The sequence below is a fragment of the Mobula birostris genome, chromosome 8, assembly GCF_030028105.1.
Source record: "Mobula birostris isolate sMobBir1 chromosome 8, sMobBir1.hap1, whole genome shotgun sequence".
Classification (NCBI taxonomy): domain Eukaryota; kingdom Metazoa; phylum Chordata; class Chondrichthyes; order Myliobatiformes; family Myliobatidae; genus Mobula; species Mobula birostris.
The window spans coordinates 82,692,350-82,706,037 of NC_092377.1; the positions used below are offsets into that span (position 1 = coordinate 82,692,350).

At 43.1% G+C, this 13,688-nt stretch overlaps 1 protein-coding gene and 1 long non-coding RNA gene across 3 annotated transcripts in view; one reads left to right on the plus strand and one right to left on the minus strand.

Annotated features, from left to right (window-relative positions):
* LOC140201441 (uncharacterized) overlaps window positions 1–9,068 on the minus strand; it is a 34,366-nt gene extending 25,298 nt beyond the window's left edge. Inside the window, exon 1 of one of the 2 annotated variants that reach the window (XM_072265553.1) lies at window positions 8,772–9,067. The gene's annotated coding sequence lies outside the window, so the exon portion shown is untranslated. Of the gene's footprint in view, window positions 1–8,771 lie in introns of both variants that reach the window. The other variant, XM_072265554.1, reaches the window with a different exon arrangement.
* The window catches only part of LOC140201442 (uncharacterized), a 74,629-nt gene that overhangs the window by 40,807 nt on the left and 20,134 nt on the right, over window positions 1–13,688 (plus strand). The window lies entirely within an intron of this gene.

Here is a 13,688-nt window from a genome sequence, read left to right on the forward strand (position 1 = left end):
CTGTAATCTGGGAGGGCCCATGACTTTGTTGCTGCTTTGCCACATTTCTATAGACTCTGTGTCCTTCTCCTGAGTAAACACATCTCTTTTGGCTCCAGGCATAGATTACCATTCTGATATTCCACAGGACGAATTTTGTCCCTTAGGGTTGTATATGGTGACTTATATGTACTCTGATAATAGATTTTCTTTGAACTACCGTTCACTGTGTAAGACCTACCCTGGTTGGTCCTACCGAAGTGCAACACCTCACACTTGTCTGTATTAAATTCCATCTGCCATTTTTCAGCCCATTTTTCCAGCTGGCCCAGATTCTGCTGTAAGCTCTAATAGTCTTCCTCACTGTCCAGTGTAGCTTCAAAAAGAACAACATATCTATGGAACCATTTAGGATTCTCCTTCACCTTGTCTGTTAGAGCAACCTCTTCCTTTCTTTTAGCCCTACTGCTTTCTTTCTTAAGTGTTTTCTAGCATTTCTTATACTCCTCATTTTGCAAACTGCCTATACTTGCTATGCACCTCCTTTTTATTTTCTTAACCATGCCCTCAATATCTCTTGAAAAGCACGGTTTCCTAAACCTGTTATCTTTACCTTTTACTCTGGAAGGCTCACACAATCTTTGTACTCTCAAGATTTCACTTTTGAATGCCTCCCACTTACCAAGTACACCTTTGCCGGAAATCAGCCTGTCCCAATCCACACTTGCCAGATCCTTCTGATATCATCAAAATTGGCCTTTCTCCAATTTATAATATGAACCTGCAGACTAGACTTATTTTTTCTTATATTTATTTTGAAACTAATGTTGTTATGTTTGCAAGATACAAATTGTATCCCTACACAAACTTCAGTCACCTGCCCTGTCTCATTCCCTTTTGTTCGTCCACCGTCGACATCGATGAAGACCTCGACACGTTCCACGACATTTGCAGAGACCGCCTTCTTCACCGTTGGACCTTCCATTGGTCTCGTCCGCTCACTCCACCAGAGTCTGTCTTCACATGCTGGGATAGACAACTCCCTATCTCACTGAGGTTTTGAGACCCGTCGGCTACCCTCACCTGGTTTAGCCGACTTGTTGAAGCTGTTGCCCGGGGTGTGGCCGCTGTCACATGCAAACAGCTACGGGGAGCCACAGGTGAGAGCTGAGTGCCAGGTGGGAACCAAAGGTGGACTAACTTGAAAAGGATGTGACATGTTCCCCCCACCAGAGGTGCTACCCCTCCCTGACACCCCATGCACCTAATTCTCATACACTTAAATCTCATTCCCTAATCAAGTATCGCACATTCTCTCTTTGGGACTTCTACGTGCTGATAAGGAAATTTCCCTGAACATATCTGATAAACTCTATCCCATCTAGTCCTTTTACAGTATGGGGGTCCCAATCAATATTTGGAAAGTTAAAATCATCTACTTTCATAACCTTATGCTTCTTGCAAAAGTCTCTCTACAAATTTGTTCCTTTAAATCCCTTGGATTGTTGGGTGGCCTATAATACAGCCCCACTAATGTGGTCATACTTTTCTTATTCCTCAGTTCTACCCAAAAAGCCTCACTATATGAGTTCTCCAGTCTGTCCTGACTGAGCACCGTCATTACATTTTCCATGATTAGTAATGCCACCCCTCTCCCTTTAATTCCTCCCACTCTGACACATCTAAAACATCAGAACCTGGAATATTGAGCTGCCAGTCTTGTCCCTCCTACAACAAAGTCTCACCAATGGCTACAATATCATAATTCCGTGTGTTGATCCATACTGACCTTCTCTGCCTTTTCTGCAATACTTGCATTGAAATATATGTAGCTCAAGACATTAGTCACACCATGCTCAACCTTTTGACTACTGACTTTGTCTAAGATCTTAACAGCTTCTGTCTCCACAGCTTCTCCACTATCTGTTCTGGCACTCTGGTTCCCATCTCCCTGCAACTCTAGTCTAAACCCCTCCATGCTGCATTAACGAACCTTCCCACTAGGATATTAGTCCCCCTCCAGTTCAGGTACAAACTGTCTCTAATGTACAGGTCCCATCTTCCCTAGAAGAGAGCCCAATGATCCAAAAATCTGACACTTACCCTCCTACACCAACTCCTTAGTTACCTGTTAAACTGCATTGCCTTCCTAGTTCTGGCCTCACTAGCACATGGCAAGGGTAGCAATCCTGAGATCACAAACCTGGAGGTCCTGCCCTTTAACTTCTAGGCCTTTCAACATTCTGTAGGTTTCAATGAGATCCCCCCCCCCCCCTTCATCATTCTAAATTCCAGTGAGTACAGACCCAGAGTCAACAAATGTTCCTTGTATGATAACCCTTTCATTCCTGGAATCATCCTTGTGAACCTTCTCTGAACCCTCTCCAATGCCAGCACATCTTTTCTTAGATGAGGGGTTCAAAACTGTTTACAATACTCAGGGCGAGGCCTTACCAGTGCCTTATAAAGCCTTAGCATCACATTCTTGCTCTTGTATTTTAGAACTCTTGAAATGAATGCTTAGAGAGCTTATGGTAAAGGAACCCTTAGGGACAAGTAATCATAATATGATCAAATTCACCCTGAAATTTGAGAAGCTGCTAAAGTCAGATGTATCAGTATTACAGTTGAGTAAGGGGAATTACAGAGGCATGAAAGAGAAGTTGGCCAGCATTGATTGAAAAGGAATACTGGCAGGGATGATGGCACGGAAGCAATGTGTGGAATATCTGGAAGTAATTCGGAAGGCAGAGGATACATACATCCCAAACAGGAAGACGTATTCTGAAGGCAAGATGACATAACCGTGGCTAACAAGAGAAATCAAAGCCAATGAGAAGGCATCTAATAGAGCAAAAATTAGTCAGAAGTTAGAGGACTGGGAAGCTTTTAAATACCAACAGGAAGTAACTAAAAAGTCATTAGGAAGGTAAAGATAGAATATGAAAGTAAGCAAGCCAATAATATTAAAGAAGATACCAGAAGATTCTTCAGATACATAAAATGTAAAAATGAGGGGAGAGTGGATATTAGGCCGCTGGAAGATGATGCTTGACAGGTAGTAATGAGGGACAAGGAAATGGTGGACTAACTGAATAAGTATTTTGCATCAGTCTTCACTGTGGAAGACATTAGCAGTATGGTGGAAGTTCCAGGTGTCAATGGTCATGAAGTGTGTGATGCTATCATTACTAGGGAGAAGGTTCTTGGGAAACTGAAAGGTCTGAAGGTAGATAAGTCACTTGGACCAGATGGTGTACTCCCCAGGGTTCTGAAATAGGTAGCTGAGGCATTAGTAATGATCTTTCAAGAATCACTAGATTCTGGAATGGTTCCGGAAGACTGGAAAATTACAAATGTCACTCTACTCTTCAAGAAGGGAGAGAGGCAGAAGAAAGGAAATTATAGGCCCGTTAGTCTAACCTCAGTGGTTGGGAAGACATTGGTGTCAATTGCTATGCATGTGGTTTTGGGGTATTTGGAGGCACATGATCAAGTAGTCCATTGTCAGTGAAGAAAAATCTTGCCTGACAAATCTGTTTGAATTCTTTGAAGAAATAACAAGTAGGATAGACAAAGGAGAATTGGTTGATGTCGTGTACTTGGATTTTAAGAAGGCCTTTGACAAGGTTACACACGTGAGGCTGCTTAACAAGCTACGGGCCCATGGTATTACAGGAAAGATTCTAGCATGGATAAAATAGTGGCTGAAAAGCAGGAGGCAAAGAATGGGAATAAAAGCAGCCTTTTCTGGTTGGCTGCTGGTGACTAGTGGTGTTCCACAGGGGTATATCTGTTGGGTCTGATCTTTTTATGTTATACGTCAATGATTTGGCTGTTTGAATTGATGGCTTTGTTGCAAAACTTGCGGACAATACAAAGGTAGGTGAAAGGGCAGGTAGTTTTTAGGAAGTAGAGAGGCTACAGAAAGTCTTAGACAGATTAGGAGAATGGGCAAAGAAGTGGCAGATGGCATACAGTGTCAAGAAGTGTATGGTCATGCACTATTTTCTAAATGCAGAGAAAATGCAAAAATTATGTGGTGCTAAGGAACTTGGGAGTTCCTGTGCAGGATTCCCTAAAGGTTAATTTACAGGTTGAGTCTGTGGTGAGGAAGGCAAATGCAATGTTAACATTCATTTCAAAAGGACTAGAATATAAAAGCAAGAGTGTAATATTGAGACTTTATATAGCACTGTTGAGGCCTCACTTGGGAGTATTGTGAGCAGTCTTGGGCCCCTCATCTTAGAAAGGATATTTTGGACAGGGTTCAAAGCAGGTTCATGAAAATGTTTCCAGGATTAAACAGGAGAAAATCTGCAGATGCTGGAAATCTAAGCAACACACTCAAAATGCTGATGTAACTCTACAGGCCAGGCGGCATCTATGGAAAAGAGTACAGTTTATGTTTCGGACCGATGAGGATCTTTTTTTTCTCTCTAGTCCTGATGAAGGGTCTTGGCCCTGAAATGGCAACTGTACTCTTTTTCAAGGATGCTGCCTGGCCTGCTGAGTTCCTCCAGCATTTTGTGTGTGTTGTCAGGATTAAACAGTTTGTCATATGAAGAGTGTTTGATGGCTCTGGGCCTGTTTTCACTAGAATTCAGAAGAATGAGGGGTGAAAACCTAATTGAAACCTATGGTGAAAGGCCTTGATAGTGTGGATGTGGAGAGGATGTTTCCTATGGTGGGAGTATCTAAGACCTGAGGACACAGTCTCAGAATAGAGGGCCATCCTTTTAGAATGAAGATAAAGAGGAATTTCTTTAGCCAGAGAGTGTGAACCTGTGGAATTCTTTGCCACAGGCAGCTGTGGAGCCAGTTATATTTATGTATACTTAAGGCAGAGGTTGATAGATTCTTGATTGGTCAGAGCGTAAAGGGATACAGGCAGGAGAGTGAAGCCAAGAGGAAAAATCGATAATTGGATCAGCCATGATGAAATGGTGGAGCAGACTCGATGAACAAAATGGCCTAATTCTGCTCCCAAATCTTATGGTTTTATAGTCTAACTAATTCAAATAATTTGATGTTAATTGGTACAGGTTAGAGATCCAGTCAATGGTGTAATTTTACATCAGCCATTGTACAAAAGCTTACATTTCTAACTAAATGTTTGCAGATCTTTTGATCCACATAATTCATTATTTAGATTTCATATCTTTCACAGATTGATTTACAATGTGATCTGGTGTGAAAACTCAAGAAAGGGGAAAAGGGATAAACTAAAGTCCAACAGAATAAAGTTCTAGGGAAGCAATAGAATTTGGCATTGATGCAACAACCTCTCAAAAATACAAACTGCTAAAAGCATTCCAAATGAAGACCCGAGGTGCCACTCTTTTATTTAAAAAGAAAACACAACCTCCAGTTCTATTTGCAATTGTGGAGCATCTTGAATTATGTGACAGCAAATTTCCCCCCCAAAAAACTTTCTGCTTCTCACGTTTCCAGAACTTAATTCTATTTGTTTTCTCTTTTCATTATCACCCTCATTCTCCTATTAACTGGCTAGATCTGATAACATTGTGTCACTTGGATAACCTTGGTCTCCATCCTATCAGAAACCTTCCATTTGTTCTTGCAACCTTATCCCATCTTTGTACCTCAAAACACATTTGTTCAGTTCTTTTTAAAATTTCTGATGAAATGTTAGTTCTATTTCTCTCTTTCTGCTGCTAACTCACTGAGTATTTCCAGCATCTGCAGTTTCTGATCAATAACAATATATTGTCTTCATATTGCTGGGGATTTGATTATAAGTCACTTCTGGATGCTCCGGGAGCTTATGGTAATACAAATGTAAGACAGATGTAACAACTATTTGAGTGTCCATTTTGTGACTCCAATTTTCTCTTTGCGCTCATAATTGCCTTCTGCAGGTTGTACCTGGACTTCTTGCATGACTCTGGATTGTCCATCCTAAACACCACAGATCTAACCTTCATAGTGTTTGCAGAACTGCCTACTGTCATTCAACCATCTATGCCAGATCTATTGCAGAGCAATCTGAAACTAACCCCACTTCATGATCCTTCCAAATTTCATCTGATTTATATATAATTTTCCCTTGAGGATCTAGTCCATACCTAATAACCATAGGGTTAATTGCAGGACAGATAAAGGAAAAGATTTCTCTACTTTTCATGAACCTATCTTTTTGGTTGTATGTTATTAATATTAATAATGGTCTGATAGCAATGACTTACCCTTCTTGTTCCTTCTAATCTGTAAATGTCCTATCTAATGTTTGCCTTCATTCTCACCCTGTAGTTAATCAAAGTTTAACACGTAATTTTCTGCTGCAATTCATTCATTTCTTGGTCTTCAAAGCGGTTAAGCCTGTTCATTCTTTCTTCAATTTATAGACTTTTAAATAACTAGAAATCAGAAAGACCTGAAATCGTGCAACATACCAGTAACCTTTGCAAAGACAAAAACTATGACATTTTGAGCACTTTCCTTATTGTACACAGAAAATATTATTATCTACCTGTACTCTTTACACAATCTTGCATGCAGCGTCTATTTTAAATTTGGCGGTTTTATTTCCCCCATTAATGCTCCAGCTTCGTACTGGTCAACTTGTTCATTCTCACCTCTTTATTTTGTTATTGTGAGCACAGAAAACAGCAAACAAAATCCAGCAGACACATTCATTGTATTTTTTTAAAAAGATGGTCAAATATGATCTGAATACACATTTAATACGGGTGGAGCTCAGTTTGATGTAAAAATACATTAAACATTTTATAGTCATTGAATTTCTGTACTCAATTTAGATTTGATATGAATTAAGCATTGTAAGTGACAAAGAAGTTCATGAAAGCTAAAAATAGCAGAAATTTAGTAAACACACTTTTGCTCTTTCCATTTTGAACAGAAAAAGTTTATAAATGAAAGGCAGCGGTTCTTCACATTATTATCTGAATACTTTTGTTGACAGGCTATGATATGATGCATAAATGTTCAAACTGCTGCAAAACAATATGGATCGAGGGCACTTATACTCACATACTTGAAATAACTTTACTTTCTATCATGGAGATATGCTAAAAGAATTCAACTTATCAATGTGCACCGAAGAATGAAAAGTCAAAAGTCAGCAAGTTCCTTATCACCTACGGAAATTCTAAAAATCCATGTTAGGAATTTAATAGCAGATTTTTTCTCCCTGCTGTTTACAAACTTTATACAAACAGGAGGTATTAGAATCATACATTAATTAAATCAGGATCTATGTTGGATGTGCTGTGAAAAGGGGCAATGTCTAAAGACAGATACCCAGAAACTTGATCAAATCTCACCACAGAAGTTTGAGAATGTAAATTCAGTACAAAAAAAGCCTGGAAAAGATTAATATCTTGTCATTAAAATGTGACCAATGTATTATTACGAGAGAAAAAAACACAAATAGCTCAAGATCCTATCTAAGAGAGATTTTGCAGAAATTGTTGATTCACAAACACGGAAGTGAGATATATGCATGGAAGTACGAGCACAATGAGATCAGTTAGGAGTCAACTGCAGTCGGAGAGCAAGAAAAAAAATAAACATGTGGACTGCCTGCTAAGGGTTCAGGAAGGTAGGGTGGAATAGGTGAGGGTTGAGGTCTGGGTTTGACAAAGGCTAATAATATCTCTTCAAGCCATCTTATGCAATCCCAATCCTTGGTCCTCAACACGATTCATGAGAGAACACCAATATTAGAAGATACATAATATTTCTGTTTTCTTCTTGCAAAAATGATTTACAAAGGTCAGATATTTGCAATTTACTATTAATAAAATTGAGCTATTTATTTTGTTATATTATAGCTCTTGGCTACTATTCAACTGCAACGTTTTTTTAATGAAGTTCACCCAGGGTGATCTTAAACAAATGAAATCTGCCATTCTTGTAGTAAAGAAAAACTGGAAGATGCGCTACATGTGTGGACAATTGATGTTTGGATTGAGGTCCTTCATTTCAACCTGAAACACCAACTATCAATTTCCCTCCACAGTTGACATCTGACATTTGGATTTCTTTTTAGTTTTCCAACTTTTCATACCATTTAATTGCAGAACATTCTTGACAATCTGACTCCTACTTATCTACTGTATACTTCATACTTATCTACTGTATTGAACAGCTCCATTTCAGGGCCAATCTTACTCTTTTCTTACTTTAATCTCCTTCCTCTTTCACCCAACATGAATATCACAACGTGCCTGGCTTCCACCATCCCATTAAAAGCTAACCTCCCACAACTGCACCTGTTTCAACCAATGCTCTAAATGTATCTGGCTTTTCACAAATCAATTTCCTCTGCCAACCCAATAACATCTGGGAAACATCTCCTCCTCCTCCTTGCTTACCAACTCCCACCTGCCTCCCCCTAGCTATACCTGTTCCACTTCTTCTGCCTCACCACTACCACCACCCCAACCCTGTAAGTGGCCCGTAACTGACCATCCCTTGGCTCCTGACCTTCCTCACCCAGTAACTTACTGATTCCGGCCCTCTGCCTCCTACACTTCCACTGCTACCTGGGTCTCTTCCCTGCAACCAAGCCCGCTCCCTAACTCTAGACCTCTTCCCCTGCATTTCCAGTTCTCCCACTCCATTTCATCTATCTCAGGTATACCTCACCTGGCAACCCCCCCCCCCCCGGCAACCCCCCCCCCGTTCTCGCTTCCTCAGCCCGCTGTCAGTTTGACATTGGTGACCCGGAGCACCCACCGATCCCCCGCAATCCTTTCCAGCCCAGCGCCAGCGACTCCCAACACAGATCGGGCTCAGGAACTTACCCAGCGGCTAGGCTGCGCAGGGCCTACGCTGTCGGAGCCGGGGGGGGGGGGGGTGAGGGAAGGAGGAGGCTCTAGGCCGCCATCAAGGCTTGCAGCTCTGCGGCTGGTGCCCGGCCCCTCTGTCGTGTCGCGAACGGAACGCGTGCACGCACACAGCTGAGCCAAAGCAGGCACGCGCCCGCTGCTCACAGACCAGCACGGCACCGCGCCTGCGCGCTCCCGGCACCGACTACTTGACAATTCCCTTGGCGGATAGAAGTCACGGGAGTAAAATGGGCGTGGGCTCCGGGTGTCACGTAGTCAACGACCCTACCCACACCCGCCGGCTTGTTCACCCAGGGTTCTTCCCGACAACTGGAACTCTCGGTTGCCCAACTGCAGGATGCTTAGCAGGAAAGAAGGCATCTTGGGTAATGTCTCAACCCAAGCAAGGCTGCGAGACCGGATAGTGTCAGTACCAGGGTGCTCAAAGCCTGTGCCCCTCAGCTATGTGGAGTACTTTGCCATGTACTCAACCTGAGCCTGAGGCTCCGGAGGGTTCCTGTACTGTGGAAGACGCCCTTCCTCGTCCCTGTGCCGAAGATGCCACACCCCAGCGGCCTCAATGACTACAGACTGGTGGCATTGACCTCCCACATCATGAAGACCCTGGAGAGACTTGTTCTGGAGCTGCTCCAGCCTATGGTCAGGCCACACTTAGATCTCCTCCAGTTCGCCTACCAGCTCCGACTAGGAGTTGAGGATGCCATCGTCTACCTGCTGAACCGTGTCTACACCCACCTGGACAAGCCAGCGAGCACTGTGAGGGTCATGTTTTTTGACTTCTCCAGTGCGTTCAACACTATCCGCCCTGCTCTGCTGGGGGAGAAGCTGACAGCAATGCAGGTGGATGCTTCCCTGGTATCATGGATTCTTGATTACCTGACTGGCAGACCACAGTATGTGTGCTTGCAACACCGTGTGTCCGACAGAGTGATCAGCAGCACTGGGGCTCCACAGGGGACTGTCTTGTCTCCCTTTCTCTTCACCATTTACGCCTCGGACTTCAACTACTGCACAGAGTCTTGTCATCTTCAGAAGTCTTCGGATGACTCTGCCATAGTTGGATGCATCAGCAAGGGAGATGAGGCTGAGTACAGGGCTATGGTAGGAAACTTTGTCACATGGTGTGAGCAGAATTATCTGCAGCTTAATGTGAAAAAGACTAAGGAACTGGTGGTAGCCCTGAGGAGAGCTAAGGTACCGGTGACCCCTGTTTCCATCCAGGGGTCAGTGTGGACATGGTGGAGGATTACGAATACCTGGGGATACGAATTGACAATAAACTGGACTGATCAAAGAACACCGAGGCTGTCTACAAGAAGGGTCAGAGCCGTCTCTATTTCCTGAGGAGACTGAGGTCCTTTAACATCGATGCTGAGGTCCTTTAACATCGATGCTGACGATGCTGAGGATGTTCTACGAGTCTGTGGTGGCCAGTGCTATCATATTTGCTGTTGTGTGCTGGGACAGCAGGCTGAGACACCAACAGAATCAACAAACTCATTCGTAAGGCCAGTGATTGTTGTGGGGATGGAACTGGACTCTCTCACGGTGGTGTCTGAAAAGAGGATGCTGTCTAAGTTGCATGCCATCTTGGACAATGTCTCCCATCCACTACATAATGTACTGGGTGGGCACAGGAGTACGTTCAGCCAGAGACTCATTCCACCGAGATGCAGCACAGAGCGTCATAGGAAGTCATTCCTGCCTGTGGCCATCAAACTTTACAACTCCTCCCTTGGAGGGTCAGACATCCTGAGCCAATAGGCTAGTCCTGGACTTATTTCATAATTTACTGGCATAATTTACATATTGCTATTTAACTATTTATGGTTCTATTACTATTTATTATTTATGATGCAACTGTAACGAAAACCAATTTCCCCTGGGATCAATAAAGTATGACTATGACTATAAGTGTATATGAGAGGAAAAGTAGAGAGGTTTTAGTGCAACTTTGTAAGTGACCCCACATCTGGAGGATTGCATACAGTCCTTGTGTGCAGTGTAGCCCTCAGTTCAATCCTGACCTGCTTTGTGTGTGTGTGGAGTTAACTGGCCATTGTTCATTGTCCCTGTATATGAGTGGTAGAATGAGTAAGGGGAGTTGATAGGAAAATGGGCATTTGATGGTGAGCATGGACTCAGATGTTAAGGCCTGTTTTATTGCTATATGGGTCTATAGTACAGCGAGGTTGCAGGTAGTGCTACTGTTGTCGAAGTAACTGCTTTTGCCAATAATAAAATAACTTGTCCCAGAACACACACACGCTTACAACTCAAGCATTCTTTTTATTACCTTTTGCACAAGGAGAACAGCATGGGCCCCTATCACCCATGATAGGGAATGGCAGGTGGAGATCAGTGAGGTACCGCAGGGTTCAGTGCTGGGACTGCAGCTGTGTACAATATATATTAATGATTTAGATGAGGAAATTAAAAGTAACATTAGCAAATTTGCCTATGACACAAAGCTGGGTGGCAGTGTGAAATGTGAGGAGGATGTTATGAGAATGCAGGGTGACTTGGACAGGCTGGGTGAGTGGGCAGATGCATGGCAGATGCAGTTTAATGTGGATAAATGTGAGGTTATCCATTTTGGTGGTAAGAACAGGAAGGCAGATTATTACCTAAATGGAGTCAAGTTAGGAGAAGGGGAAGTACAACAAGATCTAGGTGTTCTTGTACATCAGTCACTGAAAGCAAGCGTGCAAGTACAGCAGGCAGTGAAGAAAGCTAATGGCATGCTGGCCTTCATAACAAGGGGAATTGAGTATAAGAGCAAAGAGGTCCTTCTGCAGCTGTACAGGGCCCTGGTGAGACCACACCTGGAGTACTGTGTGCAGTTTTGGTCTCCAAACTTGAGGAAGGACATTCTTGCTATTGAGGGAGTGCAGCGTAGGTTCACAAGCTTAATTCCCGGTATGGTGGGACTGTCATATGTTGGAAGATTGGAGCGACTGGCCTTGTATACTCTGGAATTTAGAAGACTGAGAGGGGATCTTATTGAAACATATAAGATTATTAAGGGATTGGACATGCTGGAGGCAGGAAGCATGTTCCCGCTGATGGGTGAGTCAATAGACAATAGGTGCAGGGGTTGGCCATTCGGCCCTTTGAGTCAGCACCGCCATTCACTGTGATCATGGCTGATCATCCACTATCAGTATCCAGTTCCTGCCTTATCCCTATAACCTTTGATTCTGCTATCTTTAAGAGCTCTATCCATCTCTTTCTTGAAAGCATCCAGAGACTTGGCCTCCATAGCCTTCTGGGGCAGAGCATTCCATATATCCACCACTCTCTGGGTGAAAAAGTTTTTCCTCAACTCTGTTCTAAATGGCCTACCCCTTATTCTTAAACTGTGGCCTCTGGTTCTGGACTCACCCATCAGCGTGAACATGCTTCCTGCCTCCAGCGTGTCCAATCCCTTAATAATCTTATATGTTTCAATAAGATCCCCTCTCAGCCTTCTAAATTCCAGAGTATACAAGGCCAGTCGCTCCAATCTTTCAACGTATGACAGTCCCACCATCCCGGGAATTAACCTTGTGAACCTATGCTGCACTCCCTGCAAGAATGTCCTTCCTCAAGTTTGGAGACCAAAACTGCACACAGTACTCCAGGTGTGGTCTCACCAGGGCCCTGTACAGCTGCAGAAGGACCTCTTTGCTCTTATACTCAATTCCCCTTGTTATGAAGGCCAGCATGCCATTAGCTTTCTTCACTGCCTGCTGTACTTACACGCTTGCTTTCAGTGACTGATGTACAAGAACACCTAGATCTTGTTGTACTTCCCCTTCTCCTAACTTGACTCCATTTAGATAATAATCTGCCTTCCTGTTCTTACCACCACAGTGGATGGGAGATTCTGGGAGAGTCCAGAACCAGAGGCCACAGTTTAAGAATAAGGAATTTAGAACGGAGTTGAGGAAAAACTTTTTCACCCAGAGAGTGGTGGATATATGGAATGCTCTGCCCCAGAAGGCTATGGAGGCCAAGTCTCTGGATGCTTTCAAGAAAGAGATGGATAGAGCTCTTAAAGGTAGCGGAATCAAAGGTTATGGAGATAAGGCAGGAACTGGATACTGATTGTAGATGATCAGCCATGATCACAGTGAATGGTGGTGCTGGCTCGAAGGGCCGAATGGCCTACTCCTGCCCCTATTGTCTATTGTCTACTGTCACCCACACTGTTCTGTAGTCTGAACGGAACGTTGCTGATTTTATAAAGAATTGGCTGATCAGTTACAGGTATTGATTATTGTGAATTGTATCTGATTCAATTCATTACCCTTAAGATCAATCGCCATTCACAATAGAGGTGTTAATCGAAACTTCAAGCGGATAGCTGATGATATTTTGAAGTTTGTAAAGACCTTAGTTGTTGGGTGTGTTTCACATCCTTCTGTTATCTCACCTGTCTCTGACACCCCACAACCCCCATTTTGTAAAGGGATGCTATGTTTTATGAAGACCTTTCTGGAAAACAGAGGCCTCACTCATTTGGCTTGAGTACGCACTGGTGCAATCTATCTGATCAGTAGTAAGAAGTGCTGCTCTTGTCATTAGGTGAAATGATTTCTGTAAGTTAGATTGATTTAGGGAGAATCAAGGGGTGTTAATGGGCATGTTTGAGAGAACAGGGAAATCAGAAGGTGAATAGGAGTGATGGAATTTTTCTTGTTATGTCTTCTAACTCTGGAAATGAATGGAAAGAATTCATTGTTTGGCGGGCCCTCAATTTGTCACAGCTGTTTGTTCCTTCTGAGTCTGCATTTGAGCAGATCCAAGTGTGAGCGCAAGGGACAACCCAAGAACAGCAGAGATGGTGAGTTGTTCCTTGTGATGTGTGCTGCATTGTGATATGCAAGG